This window comes from Acinonyx jubatus, chromosome C1 (assembly GCF_027475565.1).
Source record: "Acinonyx jubatus isolate Ajub_Pintada_27869175 chromosome C1, VMU_Ajub_asm_v1.0, whole genome shotgun sequence".
In the NCBI taxonomy this organism is placed as follows: domain Eukaryota; kingdom Metazoa; phylum Chordata; class Mammalia; order Carnivora; family Felidae; genus Acinonyx; species Acinonyx jubatus.
This window is the reverse complement of record NC_069381.1, coordinates 131,240,630-131,259,603: the sequence shown is the minus strand read 5'-3', so window position 1 is coordinate 131,259,603 and position 18,974 is coordinate 131,240,630. Positions and strand designations below refer to the sequence as shown.

The window sequence follows — 18,974 nt, the reverse complement described above, 5'->3', positions numbered from 1 at the left end:
AGAGAAAAGACCATGTAAAGACACAAGGAGGAGAAGACAGCCATCTGCAAGCCAAGGACAGAGACCTCAGAAAAATCAATCCTAATGACATTTTTATCTCAGATTTCTAGCTTCCAGAACAGTGAGTAAATAAATTTCTGTTGCTTGTGCCACCAGTCTGTGGTATTTTTTAATGGTGGCCTTAGAAAACTAATACAGATGGGTTTGCCCACATATACATGGTGGACTGAGAACATACATCAATCTACGTTCTACCTCCTCCCTCCACTAAACTACCTCCTAAACATCATATTAAAGGAGAAAATGATGTACAGTCAAGGGCAAGAAAAATAGGAAAGATAATTGCTAACGAAAGACAATAACAAATGTTCCAAAGCAAATGAAGGAGTCCGTAACTAATTCAGGAGTACATAGAAAGCTGAAATAGTCTCCATTACATAGAAAGAAGTTAATGAGAATCAAGAAAATGTGGGCTGAAGAATTCAGAGACATTCAGAAAGTGTGTGTAGAACAAACATGTGTATGGAATGTGAATGGAAACAAAGGATTGGCTGAAAATTTTGAAATGTCTAGTTAAATTGGACCAGATCCCTGTTCTACCCTATCACAGAGGATTACTCTATGAAGAAAGTGACCAGAATATGTCCAGAATTAGGCATAAAAGTTAGGGCTATAAAAGAAAGATATTAAATGAAAAATCTATATTCTTGAGTAGTCAGATTCTCAACACTCTTCCTCATCTTGGCTCTCAAATAATTGAAGTCAGGAATATTCCATTCTGGCTCTCTGGAAAAATTTTGGAAATTTCAGAAACTAAGATTTGAATTTTCTACAACAAATGCCCAGCCAACCTATAGGGAAGAAAACTAAAATGTAAACTCCACCCATAGATAGGATTTCCAAACATATTTTTAAGTGCCTCTCTGTCAAATATGAATTATAATGGTCAATGGTCATCAGACTGCTGAGGAAAGCCTTTACTGTGAAAAATACTCAGAACTAATAAACAAAAATTAAAAAAAAAAAGAAGACAAAGAAAATGCAGATAATAGAAAAAAGTCAAAAAAAAACAATTTCCATTGAGAAAGAAAACAATGTGAATCCATTTTTTAAAAAAGAAAAAATATTCACAAAGTAAGAAAGTATTTTGAAATTTAAAAAAATAAACGAACATGGGAGCAAGCTTTTAAAGCTCAGAAGATAGGATGATAAGTTTGAAGAAAAAATCTAGAAATTAAAACAAAAAAGGAGATGGAAATAGAATAGAAACCTACAGCACTGACCTTTAAGTCTTGACACTTAATTAAGAGTCTTTATGAGAAGAAAATAAATCTAAGGGAGAGGATGATAAATAAAATTCCATAATTAAATTTCAAACTGAAATAGAAGAAAAGACTACCTATACTCAGGAACATAATATTTACTTTAAAGAACTACAAAGCATAAGGGCGCCTGGGTAGCTCAGTCAGATAAGCGTCTAACTCTTGGTTTCGGCTCAGGTTACGAACTCATGGCTTCGTGGTTTCAAGCCCCACATTGGGCACTGTGCTGGTGGTGCAGAGCCTATTTGGGATTCTCTCTCTCTCTCTCTCTCTCTCTCTCTCTCTCTCTCTCTCTCTCTTTCTGCCCCTCCCCCAGTTGCACTGTCTCTGTCTCTCTCAAAATAAATAAACTTTATTTTTTTTATTAAAAAAAATTTTTAACGTTTATTTATTTTTGAGACAGAGAGAGACAAAGCATGAACGGGGGAGGGTCAGAGAGAGAGAGAGAGACATAGAATCTGAAACAGGCTCCAGGCTCTGAGCGGTCAGCACAGAGCCCGATGCGGGGCTCAAACTCATGGACCGCGAGATCATAACCTGAGCCGAAGTCAGACGCTTAACCGACTGAGCCACCCAGGTGCCCCTAAATAAATAAACTTTAAAAAAAAATTTCCTAAAAAAGAATTATAAAGCAGACAAGTTTAAAAGCTTGCAAAATAAGATACAGAGGAAAGATAAATATAAAAATAACAATCACACGGGTTCTATAATGTGGCAAGGGCCTAATGACAATACTGGAAGTTAGATAGAAATGAAAAAAAGCAATTGTTTCACATTTCTCAAGAACTAATTTTTTTTAAATATTTATTTTTGAAAGAGAGACAGACAGACATAGTGCGAATGGGGGACAGGCAGGGACACAGGGAAACACAGAATCTGAAGCAGGCTCCAGGTTCTGAGCTGTCAGCACAGAGCCCAACGTGGGGCTCGAACTCTGAAACCATGAGATCATGACCTGAGCTGAAGTTGGACACTTAACCAACTGAGCCACCCAGGCGCCCAAAGAATTATTAATTTTTAAGGATATACTGAAGGATAACTATTCTCAAGGATTATTAGTTCTCATCTAGTAATCCTATACCCAACCAAACTATAATGAATAATTGTAATTTCATCCAATACGAGAAAGATGCTCTTATCAATGTTATGATGTTCAACCAAACTACAGAATTTACCAAAGGAAATGGCAAAAACCAGTCCACATCGATGTGCCACCTGGCCAGTTAAAGTGTAGGGTGAAAAGGAGATGCTATGAGATTATTCGTGGAGAAATCTCTGTTGTAATCCCCCTCACCTCCTCTACCCAGGGAGAGAAATGTGAAGTATCTGCTTCAACTCAAGTCTAGTAAGTAAGGGATTCAATTTAACCACTGCAGAGATTGATATATGCCGCATGTAATTTAGAGGCATCATAGCAGGGGGTCTGGCTCCTGCCTAGAAGTAAACTGTAGGCAGAGAATTCATGCCATGGTAGATGTTCTAAAGCCATCTAGAAATTCTTAGAATTTTCTTCTAGGTGCTTCTCACAGATCGTGCTGGTTTGGGAAATAAACTATCTTATTCTGTAATCAACAGGCATGGTTACAGACATCCCCCAGGACCAAAGTTTCCTAGGATATTCCCTTTCTCCCAGAATATTTGAGATTGTCTAAAATATGGACAAACCTGGGGCACCTGGCTGGCTCAGTAAGTTGGTAGATCATGAAAACTCTTGATCTCAGGATTGTGGATTCAAGCCCCATGTTGGGCATGAAGCTTACCTAAAACAAACAAATAAAATATGGACAAACCCTCCTTTGACCAAAACAAAATCTAAATATAAATAAAATTAATTAACAGGAACTCTGTGCTTAAATTGCCACCTACATCCAAATATATAGTATTCATTTATTTCTATTAGATAATCAAGATCTTGGCCATCTGGATTACCCTTCTAAGATTTGGTTGTATGCATGGAGGATCGTTTTAATTTCTTTTAGTGTTTTATTATTTATTTTTGAGAAGGAGAGAGAGACAGAGTGCAAGCAGGGGAGGGGCAGAAAAAGAGGGGGACACAATCCCAAGCAGGCTCCAGGCTCAGAGCTGTCAGCACAGAGCCCAACGTGGGGCTTGAACTCATAGACTGCAAGATCACGACCGGAGTAGAAGTCGACTGAGTCACCCAGGCACCCATGGAGGATCATTTATATCACATCTTCAGCCATGTGTTTGGTTCCTTTGGTTATTCTGAAATTTCAGTCATTTTCCTGTGAAATACCACTATGCTCTAATTTCAGGCAAAACCTTTTTCTCTTATGTGAATTCATTGCTTGTGTTTGTTCATTTCCCTATTTTTACCTTTATAATCTACTCAAATGTTTTTCTCGTTGCTTGCCAGACTGCCATTTTGGGGAAGAGTCAGAGGAAACCTCCCTAAGCAGTCATTCCTCCTATTTTTTTCATGCTATGGTATGTTCCTATATTCCACATATAGGAAACATGACAACTTATCTAAGACTCTAGAAAGTAATGATCTACATCTTCATGTTACCATTCTAATAAATAAAATAATCTCTAACAGAGAGTTAATACAGGATTAAGTTTGGTAAATCAGTATTATTGCCTTTTACTAATTCCTTGGATACCTGGTTAGACATAATATGTGCCTGTTGTCATGGGTTTGGTATTTTTGGATACTCAGATGATTATAATTATATATTCCTTCCTCAACATTATGAAAGCCAGTCTCTGAAGCAGACTTCCTGACATACAGCACACTGATTATCCTGTCACTCTAGACCACATTTTTTTTTTCCTTTGTACTATTCTCATTGCCATTTCATCCTGAAACATTAAATGAGACGATGGGGAAAATACAGATCATCTAAATGCCTTTCTAGATCAGTGAATTATTTCTTGTTATTTTAGAGCCTTAACCAGTGACTGGTAACTTTTTTAGTCAGCTAATCATGCATACAGATGACAATCACTTTTCAATCTGCGTATTCATGTTTTATTGACATGCTTATAATCCACTCTCACTTAGCTCTGTTGCTCTCAGAAATGAGAAAATGAGTTGAAAACAAAAAGGAAGACCTGGGTAAAAAGCGAAGTGGAGTGCTTGTTTTCAAATACTTCAAGTCTAGAAAAAGCAAGGAAGATATATTGTAGCTATTTTCCAAGCATAAAAAAGTGAGCAGCATGTTCCTTGAAACGAAACAGTAAAATCTCTTTATATGAGTGTCTGCTTGCATGTGTGCACGTGTGTATATTTAACTTCATACTTGATATGTAGCAAAGCGAGGGAATCTATGCCTTCTTTTAATCTTTGCACATTTGTTGGCCAAAAGAAATTTTAGAGACAGACATAGTATCCTTTAGAATTAACTCATTAATAGACTTATAAAAATTAAGCAACATTTAATTGACTTCTCTGATAATTAAATAAGTATATATAAATATACATGCCTGCTTTATTGATGTTACCTGAAAATTATCCAACAAATGGATCTGAACTGTATTTTCTTATTTTCTTTTGTATACTCTGGTGACATTCAAATAATTGTACTACAAAATAGAGAACTGTATCAATACCAGTTTTTTGGCTTTGATGTTAAACCTTACAATATGACACTACATAAATTCTGAATTCTCTACTTCTTTATGAATCTTTTCCATTTCCTTTTCATATCACTTTTCCATTCTGGGAAGATTCTTCTGTATTTTTTTAAGTTTATTTATTTATTTTGAGAGAGAGAGAGAGAGAGAGAGAGAGAGAGAGAGAGAGAGAATGAACCTGCACAGGGGAGGGGCAGAGAGAGGAGAGAGAGAGAATCCCAAGCAGACTCCATGCTGTCAGCACAGAGCCTGATATATAGGGCTTGATCTCATGAACTGTGAGATCATGACCTGAGCTGAAATCAAGAGTCAGATGCTTAACCAACTGAGCCATCCAGTCTCCCCTCTTCTGTATTTTTAAACTGTCCATATCCCATTCAACTATTGAGAAATCCATAAGGAAAATTAGGAAGATAGTGAAGATGGTTCTAAAAACATCTATAAGATTACATGAAAAAAGCTATACTGTAAAACAATACATTTTGAGCTACAAAGTGCTTGAAATATTTTTATAAATTCTATACTGAGTTTAATGGTCACTAAATAGTTCATGTTTGTTAACTCAATCTATAAAATCTTTTACTCTATCAAGTAGGAGAAAAGGCAGTTTGAAGACAGCTTCTTCCTGAAATATTTATAATGTTCTATTATCTCTCATCATCATCACTGTAATTATTCATTTATTCATTTATCTTATACATTTGTTAATCAGTTACTATGTAATAGGCTTTGGATATGTAATTAAGAATAAGTCATAGCTTTTGTACTCTTGGAACTTAATGTCCAGAGAAGTATACAGACCAATAAGCAGATGCTTACAATATAGATGACAAAGGAAAGTGAAGGGTGATATAATAATATATGAGGTATACATAATAGTCTTGATAGTTCAGGGAAAGCTTATACAAAGAAAAAGGATGTGGACATTGAGGGAGAGGAGGTAGGTTAGAGAAAATGAAGAAGGAATATTTCAAGCAGAGTAAGAGGTTTATACAAAGACCCTGATATAAGGCAGTCAGGGAAATGGAACCTAGAAATCTATGAGTGGTGGCAAAACCATGGTTCTGAGGAAATGCGAATATAGCAGCAAAAAGTACAAGAAAGGAGTGAGATTGAGAGATAAGCAGGGCCAAATTAGAATGGTCCCAATAAGACATATGTAGATGTTGGAAAATGGCATAGGCCAATGTACTTTTTAGAAAGGTTATTCTGTCTAGAGTACAAAGACCAGATTAAATTTTTCTTAATGTTTATTTTTGAGAGAGAGACAGAGCATGAGTGGGGGAGGGGCAGAGAGAGAGGGAGACAGAATCCAAAGCAGGCTCCAGCCCGAGCTGTCAGCACAGAGCCTGATGCAGGGCTCGAACTCATGAACCTTGAGATCATGACTTGAGCCGAGGTCAGAAGCTTAACCAACTGAGTTGTCCAGGCACCCCACAAAGAACAGATTAAAGAGGTATAGGGGATAAGATCAGAAATGTCACCCTTCCTCCATCTCACTCCCCGCACTGGATTGAGTTAGTATTTCATTCTCAAGGACAATCCATTAAATAATTCTAAGCATAGATTTACATAATGTTAACAATTTACACATATATCCTTGTCAATGTTAAGTAAAAACTAAAGAGGGAGACATTGGACACTGAAAAAAATCTCTTCAAAGAGATATAGGATTCAGGAAGACTACTGTAGTAATCAGGGTAGAGAAAATAAATGGTTGGACTTGGGTGGCAGTGAAGAATAGGAAGAGAGGAAAAATAATCATGCTGCAGCTCCTTGAGTTGAGTAGGTGCAGCAACTCTGGCCTGCAATGGCTAAAATGTTGACTGCACACACTTTAAGTTTATTCATTCCTGGTTTCGACTATTCTTGTAGAAGCATGTGTGGTAAATTATAAAGAGAAGCCTAATGTAGGAGCAATTTTAAGTTTGAGGACAGAGCATGATCACATATATGCGTGGAGGAAAAGGGACATTGAAGATATTGGAAAAAAATATGTAAATATGGGAGGAAAGTCTCAGAGAAGACAGAGGTGGAAGAAATAGCTTTAATCAAAGGAGGGACTTTTTTCCATAGGTGGGGATGGGAAATACTAAGGCAGGATTTGGATGGAAATACATTTATCATAGAAAAAGAGGAAAGATTAAAGCATTAAGCTCTAGTGGTACTTGGTGGGGGGAAGGCAGTCTTTGAAAAACCACTTTGAGGGTTTAGCAGAAAGGGAAAAGTAGGTAAATAGTTTCACCTTTCTTGTCAGTCCACAGGCTCAAAGGACCCTGTAACCAAAGGGTTAGTAGAGAGCCCTTGCCAGCTCAGTTATATGACTGCTGTTACATACCCTAGTAAGAATAATTGAGAACATCCTAGTTTAAAAAGTGTTAAAACAAGTATTATCTAAAAGCATCTGACTTTGAAACAAATAGTTTTCAATCAGTTGTTGAATTTAAGGATGTACTACAACCTTTCGAGAGTATAAAGATATGATTATGTCTTTCACAGAGCTCACAATTGATAGGTAACAGCAATATATGCCTGAGTAAGGAAGGTCAGAAAAGCCTGAGAAGTGTTATACAGTCAAGGTTAAACAAAATCTTTATGGGAAAAAAAAATAAGACAGAAGAAATACTTAATTCTTCACAGTGATGGAGGTAAACTTCAACTAAGGAAAAAAGAGATGTTTGTACCTGAATAATGTGAAGTAACTTTGGTGAGGTCTTTGATAAAGTTTTTTGTTTGTTTTTGTTTTTTAACTACAAATGTTGCACTCAATGTAAAACAACCATGTGGAGAAGGTATATATGGCCCTTTTTAAGTTAAAGACAGGAAAGATGTCTGCGTGGCTCAGTCAGTTAAGCGTCCAACTTTGGCTCAGGTCATGATCTCACTACTGGGGAGTTTGAACCCTGCATTGGGCTCTGTGATAAAAGCTCAGAGCCTGGAGCCTGCTTCAGATTCTGTTTCCTTCCCTCTATATGCCCTTCCCCAACTTGTGCTCTCCCTCTCCCTCTCCCTCTCTCTCTCTCTCTCTCTCAAAAATAAACATTAAAATATTTTTTTTAAAAAGTTAAAGAAAGGAAAATAGAACCCATGCCAAATTATCATCTCTTTTATAAGGACTAAATAAAGTCTGCTGTTAATGATTCTAACAAAGATATGGTTAAAAGCATAAACAGTGCATGGCTAAAGCATTTACCTATGCTCCACAGATGACCTCAACTTTTGTACATGCAAGTAGAAGTTATCAACTCACATATATGAATCTATTCAAGAATGTAGGGGCTCCTGGGTGGCTCAGTCAGTTAAACACCAGACTTCGGCTCAGGTCATGAGTTCATGGTGGGTGAGTTCGAGCCCCGCATCAGGTTCTGTGCTGACAGCCCAGATCCTGGAGCCTGCTTCAGATTCTGTGTCTCCCTCTCTCTCTGCCCCTTCCCTGCTCATGCTCTGTCTCTCTCAAAAAAATAAACATTAAAAAAAAAAAAAAAGAATGTAATGACAAACTTAAAATCCACATCTAGTAACATGACCCTTTTACATAAAACTTTAACCTTTCAAATATTACAAATGCATGGCATAATATATTTCTGATACACTTAAAATCTTAGTGGGCATCCAAGTCTTTTAATATTTATATTCTATATGATGAGCTCTTAAATATCAGTGACTCTTTTACATCTTTACAATGCCAAATATTACCTTAGGTAGTAGAGTTTAAAAATAATGCTTGATTCATGACGCTTTTAGTTCTAATTTTTAGTTTTTTTACTTGTAGAAAATACATAGAATGACATGTATAAAGAGCTCTAATTTTAAGTGCTCAACCCTACAAGTTACCCAGTTGTATAACCACAAGTTACATTTGATTATATAATACTACCACTGCAGAAGGTTCTCTCATGCCCTTTGTCAATGTCTCTCCCAGAAGTAAGCATTATTTTGATTTCTATCATAATGCCTTTAAAAGTTTACTTCGATAAAAAGTATTTTGTTTATAATTAATTTGGTGAAAACAAGTACTTATATTCTTAGATAACCAGTCACAAAGATAACCAGGGTTATTTCAATATAAATTTCCCAGCCTGACTTTCTACAATGACTAAGTTCACTAGATAATTACCACCAGCGTCAAGCTCATTTTGTGCTGTGCTGTGTGGGCCAGAAATAAAAAGTTCATTTAATGGCAACCCTTCAAAAGCATTACTCAAGAGTCATGATCATGTTCTAATTATTATGGGGTGTGTACTAAATCTCAGAAAAAAAGAAGACTCTTTGAAGGCAAAGAAAGCCTACATTTCATGCCCCTAAGTTAATGAAGATAAAAATTCAAGGTTTGTACACTGATGGCAACTACAAAAGCTTTGTTAAGATAATAGCCTTACTCTTCTTCTCACGTAACAGTGATGCTTCTGTTAAAGAACTTCACAGAAGTTTTGCAGATTGAACAAAATCGATGAATAATGGCTTTCAATCAGTGGTGCAAAATAGCAATGCCATTCACATCATTCTAGTGTAGCTTGTCATATTTTCCAGACTTTTATAAACCAGAAAACCAAGTCTTTGTGTGTACTGTGTGATAGAGTATTATATCCTTCTAGAGTATGCCCATCCATGGTGCTCTGTACATAAGGATGCAGCTCCTGATATTCTTAATGGTAAATGGCAAATTTTCCATGGTATCTACTTCTAGATTAGGGAAATTCAAAGAAAGAGAAGTAAAATGAACTTGGTTGGGTATTAGTGAATTATACATAAATAGTGACCAAAGGTTAAGATGTTTCAGATGTCTGTACTGTTTGTACTGGTGGATTTGAATGGGAGATTACTTCATTCAGGAAACATTTGTACAACTCCTATGAAGGACTGTGCTATACATATTCTCTAAAGGAAATAAAGAATATGAGAATTCCTTGCTCAATAATTACTCAGCAGAGCAGAGCAGGGAGGATAAATAACCATTAACCAAGAAGTTTTACCATACACAAAAGGACAGATGTTAAAATCACTGTGTATCAAAAACTTAAAAGTAGAAGACTGAAATAGCAAAGAATGTCCTGGTAGCACAGAAATAGCCTCATTTTAGAAATTTCATGAATTTTATTGTAAGCATCAGTACCATTCCCTCCATCATCCCTAATATCAAAATCCTGTCAATATATTTGTCATTACTATCCAACAAGACTCATCCTCTCTTTGAGTGTCCTGTGTACTCCAGCTTTACCCAGAATGTTCTGTTCCTTGAAAAGAATTTGTTCTTCTCTGTTCATTAATTCCTTGAAGATTTAGCTCTAAAGTTATCTTCTCCAATTTCCCTAATTATATGTACCACAGGTATTCTTCCACCATCAACATTTCCTCAATATTTAGGTATAAATCTCATACTACATCACTGTCATTGGTTTCAGATGGCTTTATACTACAAGAAAGTGCCACAAAAAGGACAATGTATGGGGTTTAGTATTCATTAGCATTTAATATGTAAGAAGCATTCAAAACATTTGTTGGATCAGAAAACAGTTGAATGGAGGGATAACTATTGTTTCCGTGTAGAGGAAGCTTGGCATTGTGGGAGACTGGAATCAGAATCTGAACTTTTCAATGTGAACTTCAGATCTATCACTGAGAAACTATAATCCTGAGCAAACCATATCTGAAAGCACAATGACAAGAACTGATCATGAAGAGCAATCTGAGGGAAATGATGGAGTTTAATTTACTATCAAATGATTCGACCTAATAGATAAGTAATTTTAATATACTGCTCATTGCTGAATGAACAATGACAAGGCACAATGTTTCATATTACTGCAAAACAAAGGGAATGACATCAAAAGAATGCCTTTGATGAGTTGTGTGAAGAGGTTTCAAGGTGGTCAGCAAGGCAAAGGAAGGTGAAAATGGTTGGATTTAGCTTTGAGAAGGATGTTGTAACTAGAATGAGTGCTTTCCATGGATCAGATTATATAATATGTTGAAAGGTGATTGAAAGTTAAAGAAACAGAGACCCTGAATGTAGTTTATACTTTCAAGAAAGTTGCATCAATGAACACAGAAAAAGACTAAGAGTTTTAATGTGAAGGTTTATCTTTAACAAAGCAGGAAAGAATATCCAATGGAAATAAGACAGTCTCTTCAACAAATGGTGCTGGGAAAATGGGCAGCTACAGGCAAAAGAATGAAACTGGACCACTTTCTTATACCATACACAAAAATAAATTCAAAATGAATTGAAGTCCTAAATGTGAGACAGGGAACCATTAAAATCCTAGAAGAGAACACAGGCACTAACCTCTTTCACATCAGTCATAGCAACTTCTTATAAGATATGTGTATTGAGGCAAGGGAAACAAAAACAAAAACTACTGGGATTTCATAAAAATTAAAACCTTCTGCACAGTAAAGGAAATAATCAAGAAAACTAAAAAGCAATCTATGGAATGGGAGAAGGTATTTGCAAATGACATATCTGATAAAGGATTAGTATCCAAAATATATAAGGAATTTATACAACGTACCCCAAAAACAAATAATCCAATTAAAAAATGGGCAGAAGACATGAATAGACATTTTCCCAAAGAAGACATCCAGATGGCCAATAGACACATGAAAAGATGCTCAACATCACTCATCTCCATGAAAATACAAATCAAAACCACAATGAGATACCACCTCACATCTGTCAGAAAAGCTAAAATAAATAACACAGGAAGCAACAGATGTTGGTGAGGATACGGAAACAGGGGAACCCTCTTGCACTGCTGGTAGAAATGCAAACTGGTACAGCCACTATGGAGAACAGTATGGAGGTTCCTCAAAAGATAAAAATAAATACCCTATGATCCAACAATTGCACTACTAGGTATTTACCCAAAGGATGCAAAAATACTGATTCGAAGGGATACATGCACCCTAATGTTTATAGCAGCATTATCAACAATAGTCAAATTATGGAAAGAGCCCAAATGTCCAATGACTGATGAATGGATAAAGATGTGTGTGTGTTGGAATATTACTCAGCCATAAAAAAGAATGAAATCTTACCATTTGCAATGACATAGTTGGAGCTAGAGAGTATTATGCTAAGCAAAATAAGTCAGAGAAAGACAAAAACCATATGATTTCACTCATATGTGGGATTTAAGAAACAACAACAAAATAAATGTGGGAGGGAAAAGAGAGAGGAAAACCAAGAAACAGACTCTGAACTATAGAGAACAAACTGATGGTTACCAGAGGGGAGGTGGGCAGGATGATGTGTTTAATAGGGATGGGGATTAAGGAGAGCACTTGTGATGAGCACTAGGTGTATGGGAATGTTGAATCACTAAACTCTACACCTGAAACTAATCTAATATTACACTGTATGTTAACTAATTGGAATTTAAATAAAAGCTTGGGGGTAAAAAGGACTTTCAATGTGAAAGTTTAAGGCATGGTTAGCCAAGGTTTTGCTTTGTTTTTTCTTGGGTTTTGGGTGGGGTTATTTTGGAGGGAACATATAATACAATCTCACAAAAAAACACCTAAAATATTTTAAAAACAGCCATGCTGACATCTTTATTTTTCTTGTCCTAAATTTCAAAAATAGCATAAATATGATTCTTCTATGCAATGCTTATCATATCCAATCTTCTGTTCTGCCATACTCAAGAAATAAAAGCAATTTCCACTGTCATTTTTAGTAAGTTGTTTATAAATAACTGCATTCTTTGAGTGACTTTGAACTTTGTTTAGGGAAAATTTTGTCACATAGTATGCTATAGCAATAGCTTGATTATGTCTGATTGCTTTTTCTTCCTGTGCATATTAAAATGTGGCTTCCATGTCACTAGAAAGAAGTCAAAAACTTCAAGACTGTGCTTAGGACCATTCAAAGAAGTCTTTGATATTATACACATTTCTCCTCTTGGGGTCTAAAAGGAAAAAAAAATGTTGACTGGCTTGCTGAGTGGTTACTGCAGGGCCAACAAACTATAAGCTGTAGGCCAAATAGGGTCTGCTGCTTCTTTTTACAAATAAAGTTTTACTAGAACACAGGCATAGGGATTTATGTATCTATCATTCATAGCTGCTGTTGCTCTAACCACACAATTGAATTGGTTGTGACAGACTATTTTTTTTGAGACTGTATATCTTAAAAAATCTAAAATATTTATTATCCTTTACAAAAGAAGTTTGCCAACCCCCATATTGGAAGTTTCATAAATCTATAGTAAGTATAAGCCTTAATTTCTTTTTTTTAATGTTTTATTTATTTTTGATACAGCATGAGTGGGGAGGGGCAGAGAGAAAGGGGGACAGAAGATCTGAAGCAGGCTCTGCACTGACAGCTGTGAGCCCAATATGTGTCTTGAACTCATGAACCACGAGATCATGACCTGAGCCAAAGTCAGAGGCTCAGTCAACTGACTCACCCAGACACCCTTCTAAGTCTTAATTTCTAAAACAGATTTCAAATATGTGCTTTCCCAGGTTATATTTATTTATACTAGGAATACTAACTTGACAAATACAAATACTTTACAAATTCTATGAGGCAATCTCTTTATTAGGTGCTAGAAATACAACAATCAGCAAAACAAACAAAATTCCTGGCCCCCGTAGAGCTTACGTTCTAGATGTAATCAACTAGAAAACAACCAACCAATAGTCAAAATCAACAAGTCAACCAAATGAATGGGAAAATTAATATTAAAATAGTGTGTTAAATGATCATATGTGCTGCTAATAATAACAAGGAAAAGAGAATAGAAGGTATCAGGAATTGGAGGAATAAATAAACCATTATTGACAACTGTATATCATTTATAGTGTCCTAAGATTGTCTTTAAATAAAACAAAGTTACAGACCAGTACATCCTGTAAATTAGCAATGCCCTAATTCAAATGCCTGTGTCTTAACTTTATTATACTCAGTCCAGACACACATTAAAATACTCCACTGGTCTTTACCTTCAATTTGTACATGTTTCTGTGCCCACAAATCACAAAATGGAGCAAGACCAAAAAACAATCCTAATATACAGAGTCAATCCCTACAGAACAGTCAATCACATTGAACGAGTCCCTACAATTATTCAGTGATTAAATCCAATGATAATCCTTCCATAATATTGTGTGAGCAGAGTAAATTTCATATAAAAGTGTTCATGCCAGTCTAGCAAATAATAATAGCTTAATGGTGGGGCGCCTGGGTGGCTCAGTCAGTTAAGCATTTGCCTTCAGCTCAGGTCATGATCTCACAGTGTGTGAGTTCGAGCTCCACGTTGGGCTCTGTGCTGACAGCTCAGAGCCTGGAGCCTGTTCGGATTCTGTGTCTCAATCTCTCTCTGCCCCTCCCTGCCTCACTCGTGTGCTCTCTTTCTCTCTCTCATTCTCTTTCAAAAATAACTATTAAAAAAAATTACAATATCTCAGTGATACCTCAACACATTTCGAAGACAGGAGGAAGAAAAAAGTCTAATGATACTGCAAATTATTTTCCCAAAATATATGAAATGTAGTCATAATTTAATCATTAAATTAGTTTATGAAATAGTTATGAAACAATATGAAACATGAAATATGGAATAGCAAGCTATAAACCAACATAATCCAAAACAAGTTTTATTACATTGATAGAGCAAGGGGTAATTCACATTTTTTCTAGAACTTTTTACATTGAACTACATAGATGATACGCAACTGATTTACTCTCTATTGTGTGTGCCCAACAATATAAAAATGAAATGAGATAGTGGTTTATACTGGGACACATTGGATTTTACGCTTTTTTGTAGTCTGTCAGTACAACAACCTTGTTCTTTTTGGTTTTGATTAACTGTCTTATTCCTTGAATCAGATCTTAGTTTCTTGATGCTTCTATTTTAGGAGAAAATTACTAGTGAAATGTTAAGACAGCTTTAGAGTCAAATATTAGAATGCAAGAAAAAATAATTTAAAAACTATTTATCTTAATTTCTCTGAGATGTATTTTTTTTGCAGTAATCTTTCATGGAAGGAAAAATTACTCTCATAAATTATTAATGGCAACCCTTGTTGAAATACCTAACAGTACTAACATTTTCTGAACTTATATTTTAGTAACCATTAAATAAGACCTGACCTAAAAGGGATTATAATTAAAGTGAAAAAAACAAATGTGAAGTCTTTTCTTTTTATGTTTATTTATTTTTGAGACAGAAAGTGAGCGTGAGTTGGGGGAGGGACAGAGAAAGGGAGACAGAGATCCAAAGTAGGCTCCATGCTGTCAGTGAAGAGCCTCACGGGGGGCTTGAACTCATGAACCATGAGATCATAACCTGAGCCAAAGCCGGATGTTTAAACAACTGAGCCACCCAGGCACCCCTAAAATGAAATTTTAATTAAAATATAAAGTAAGAGATTTGGTATTATTTCAGTTTTTAGAATATACTTACCATTACTATAAGTCTCTTTCAATCTTATACAGATCCTCCTTGAATTATGAGTTGATAAGCCTAACATAAGTTGAAAATACTGTAACTGGAAAATACATGTAATATACCTAACATAGCCCACCTTAGATGTGTTCAGAACACTTACATTAGCCTATAGTTGGACAAAATCATTGAACACAAAGCCTATTTTATAATAAAATATTGAATATTGCATGTGATTTATTGACTACTGTACTAAAAGTGAAAGAGAATAGCTGTAGGGGTACAGACTGGTTGGTTTCAAGTGTATCAATTGTTTACCCTTATGATTGCATGGCTTGCAGAGAGCTGTGGCTCATGTTCTCTGCCCAGCATCACCAGAGAGTATTGTAACATACTGATAACCAAGAAAAGATCAAAATTCAAAATTTGAAATATGGTTTCTACTGAATGCATGTCACTTTTGCATCATCATAAAGTAGAAAAATTGTAAGTCAAACCATTGTAAGTCAGGGACCATCTGTGTATTATTTTCTCCAAAGGTGTTTATGGAAGAATGGTTCTGCTAGGGGGAATTTTGTTGTTGTTAAACCACTATATTGTCATACACTTTCTCCAATTCTAACAAATGTAACTCTCAACCATTTGCTCATTATTTTCTGAGTTCTATACTAACATCTTTTTAAAGATGTTAACTGTTTTGGGACCCTTGAGGGTACCATTCATTAGTAAGTGAAAAGGAAGTCAGCTATTTATAAAATATCAAAAATGAGAAACAGACTGTATGGTTAGTGTAATCTGCATTTCTTGGGTGAATAGTAATACTTGCCATGATTCAGCAATGTACCTGTGGAACTTTTTCCAAATATCAAAGTACTTTTTCTCTAGCTGAAACAATAAAAAAATAAGGAAGTTCCGAGACTTATAGACTTAATAGATGTAACAGTATATTATGAAAATATTCAGCAAAAAGAGAAATAAAATACTTCTTTAAGATGAATTACTGGAAATGTGCCAGAATTTCAAGGCTGCCATTGTCATTATCAGTGAGATATCTGTTTATAGTAACCCAAAAGCTATCTAACTAAATGCAAACACATAAACAGGAAGACAATACAAAAGAAAGTGCAGTACTAAGTGCATTACTTCTATTAAGAAGGCTTTATGTATTACCAAGAATAATCATATTTGTTTCCCACATCATGACTCATATTTACAGATAACTTGTAAGATAACAAATTGTAAGGAAAAATAAGAAATATGTTTCTGATAATGCTGCCAACAGCCTTTTTGGGTGGAGCGTGGCATTTAAGCCTGAGACCCAAACATATTTATCACAAATTGTCATAAAATACACATGCTCAGGAACTAATGTTTTGAAGATCTCAATTTCTGAAATTACTATCAAATGCCGTTAACAGTCATAGTGCAGACTCAGAAACAGAATCATCTTTGTTATTCAAACATAATCCTCATGCCAAAGAGGCACACATTCAGGTGGCATATTCTGCTACCCTTCAGTAGCAATGAGAGTCCACTGGTGACTCCAACATGTTAAAAAGTCCAGAGTGTTTTTTTTTTCCTCAAAAGAGTGCTTAACAGACATATAACCTAAAATTGTTGTTAAAAATTCAACTTTATGAGCCATCTCCCATCTTAGGTAAGTCTAGATGTCTTAGTGGGAACCAGAAATCTGCATTTTTATCAAGCTTATGAGTGATACACACAACATAATTTAAGGGCTATTACGTTTAGTGCAACCACATAATTATAAAAATAAGGATGTATAGAAGAACACTGGCAGCCTCTTGTTTCCCCCACAGGTCTCTCTAGTGACTCGTCCAGACCCTGGGACCAGTCCAGAGACAGATGGGCTACCTCACGTGCACTTTGCTTCTCACCAGCCTTTTGCCCTCGAGTTCCCAGGACCTCTAGGTTTGTGTGAATATGGGCCACATCCAGCCCGGCAGCCCCTCTTCCTGTAGCTGGGAGTTCCCTGAACTACAGTAATGATGCCAAAGGTTTATGATGTAGAGGGTTTGAGTGAGACCCTTTGCGGCCCTGTGCCTGGGGAGAGTAAAGGCACCTGTGGGAGTAAGGTGCCCCAGGTGTCTGTCATCAGGGAACTTCCTGCTGGACCCTGGATGGCAAGGCTACGAATGTCTCCTGAGACCTGGCTTCAGGGAACTGGCAACTAGAACAGGATGGGCCTTGGCAATCTTGCGAATCTCTGAGAAGTCCCCACTGGGGCTCTGTCCAATCCCACAATTCCCAAACTCTGGTACTGAGTCACAGCAGCTGTTGCCTGCGCGGTTCACTCCTGCACACCTGCCCACTAGTATCCAAGCCCACACCCACTGTTGGCTTGAGGCCTGACTGTGCTTACCATGTCATCTTCCTGGGGCAGCTTTTCTGTGCACGGATCCGTCGGTAAGGAGATATCGCGAATAGTTCACTTCAGACCCTATATGAACCTATTTTCTTTATTCGACTAGAGGCCTGCCTGATAACCATCATGCCCTTTGTCTCCTATTCCACCTAACCCTACTCAGACCCAGAACTACTTCCCAGAGCCCGCGTGATCTGGCTCTGTAATCCCGTGAGATCTGGCTCCGTGATCCCGCGAGATCTGGTGTCAAATAAATTAAGCTGTTTCGGAAGCGATTGGTGCTTTTCAACTTCCTGTGTTCCTCACAATATCCGCCTGTGGGCAAAAGTATGGGTTGGACTCCCACCCACTCCCAAGTCTGGGAAGCTCAGGGAGCCTGGCTTCCCCTGCACAGCACTTAAGCCTGCCAACTTTCCTCTTTGCGTACCTCCTGCCCTCAGGCTTGCCAGACTTCAGAGCCTGTGTGTACAGAGGCGCCTCAGCCCCTCAGGACATCTTCCTGGAGCCAGGAGATTTTTGTACTGCAGTCAGGATGCTGTGAGGGAAAGTTTGTTTGAGTTAGACCGCTGAGAAGAGACTCAGAGCCTCTGTGAGAGTCAGGTGTCCCAGGTGCTTCTCTTCCAGAGACTCTTATTCGGCCGAGCCCGAGAAGAATGGTAAGGCTCCGGAGTTCTGTTTCGCGGTTGTGGAGCCCAATGGTCAGAAAGAATTCTTGAGACATTGTATGATACAGCTAAGTAAGTTTATTTAAGTAGCTGGGGGCAGGACCCATGGGCAGAAAAAGCTGCACCTTTGTTCTATGCTTATTGCCCAAGAGAGGGAATGTGCAAAGAATATTAGATCAACAATGTCTTCTTTGAATTTCTATTAAAACTACTTTAATAAGATTTCTCTGGTGTTTATCATTCAGTACAATATTAACTAATGGTGAAATTTACATGCAGTCATGAGACCCTTTAAGAATGTAGCAAACAGTACATATTTGATCCTTACCTGAACTATGCAGGCAATAGGTCAGCCTTCTGGGCAAAGGAGTATTTTTCTGCTTTTATTCCTCATCAGTTCCTTGAGATCTGGCTGTGAGTCCCCCAAATGTCCTCACTGGGGGCCCTGTCCATCCCCATAATTCCCAGACACTGGGGACCCATCCTAGGCTACCTGACATCTGAGCCAGGGTGGCTTGCGGTGCAGGCACACAAGGCTCCAGCAGTCTTCCCCCAGACATCAAGCCCTTGTTGGATAAAGTCTGCCCATAACCACAGAACATCTTGG

General features: G+C 37.0%; 1 long non-coding RNA gene across 6 annotated transcripts in view; it reads right to left on the bottom strand.

Moving 5' to 3' along the window:
* LOC113598243 (uncharacterized) overlaps nt 1-18,213 on the bottom strand; it is a 373,642-nt gene extending 355,429 nt beyond the window's left edge. For 2 of the 6 annotated variants that reach the window (XR_008295313.1, XR_008295312.1), the window contains exon 1: nt 17,700-18,212. This is a non-coding gene — a long non-coding RNA (uncharacterized LOC113598243). Of the gene's footprint in view, nt 1-17,699 lie in introns of all 6 variants that reach the window. The other 4 variants (XR_008295315.1, XR_008295317.1, XR_008295316.1 and 1 more) reach the window with 3 other exon arrangements.
* Nucleotides 18,214-18,974: the final 761 nt, after the last annotated feature.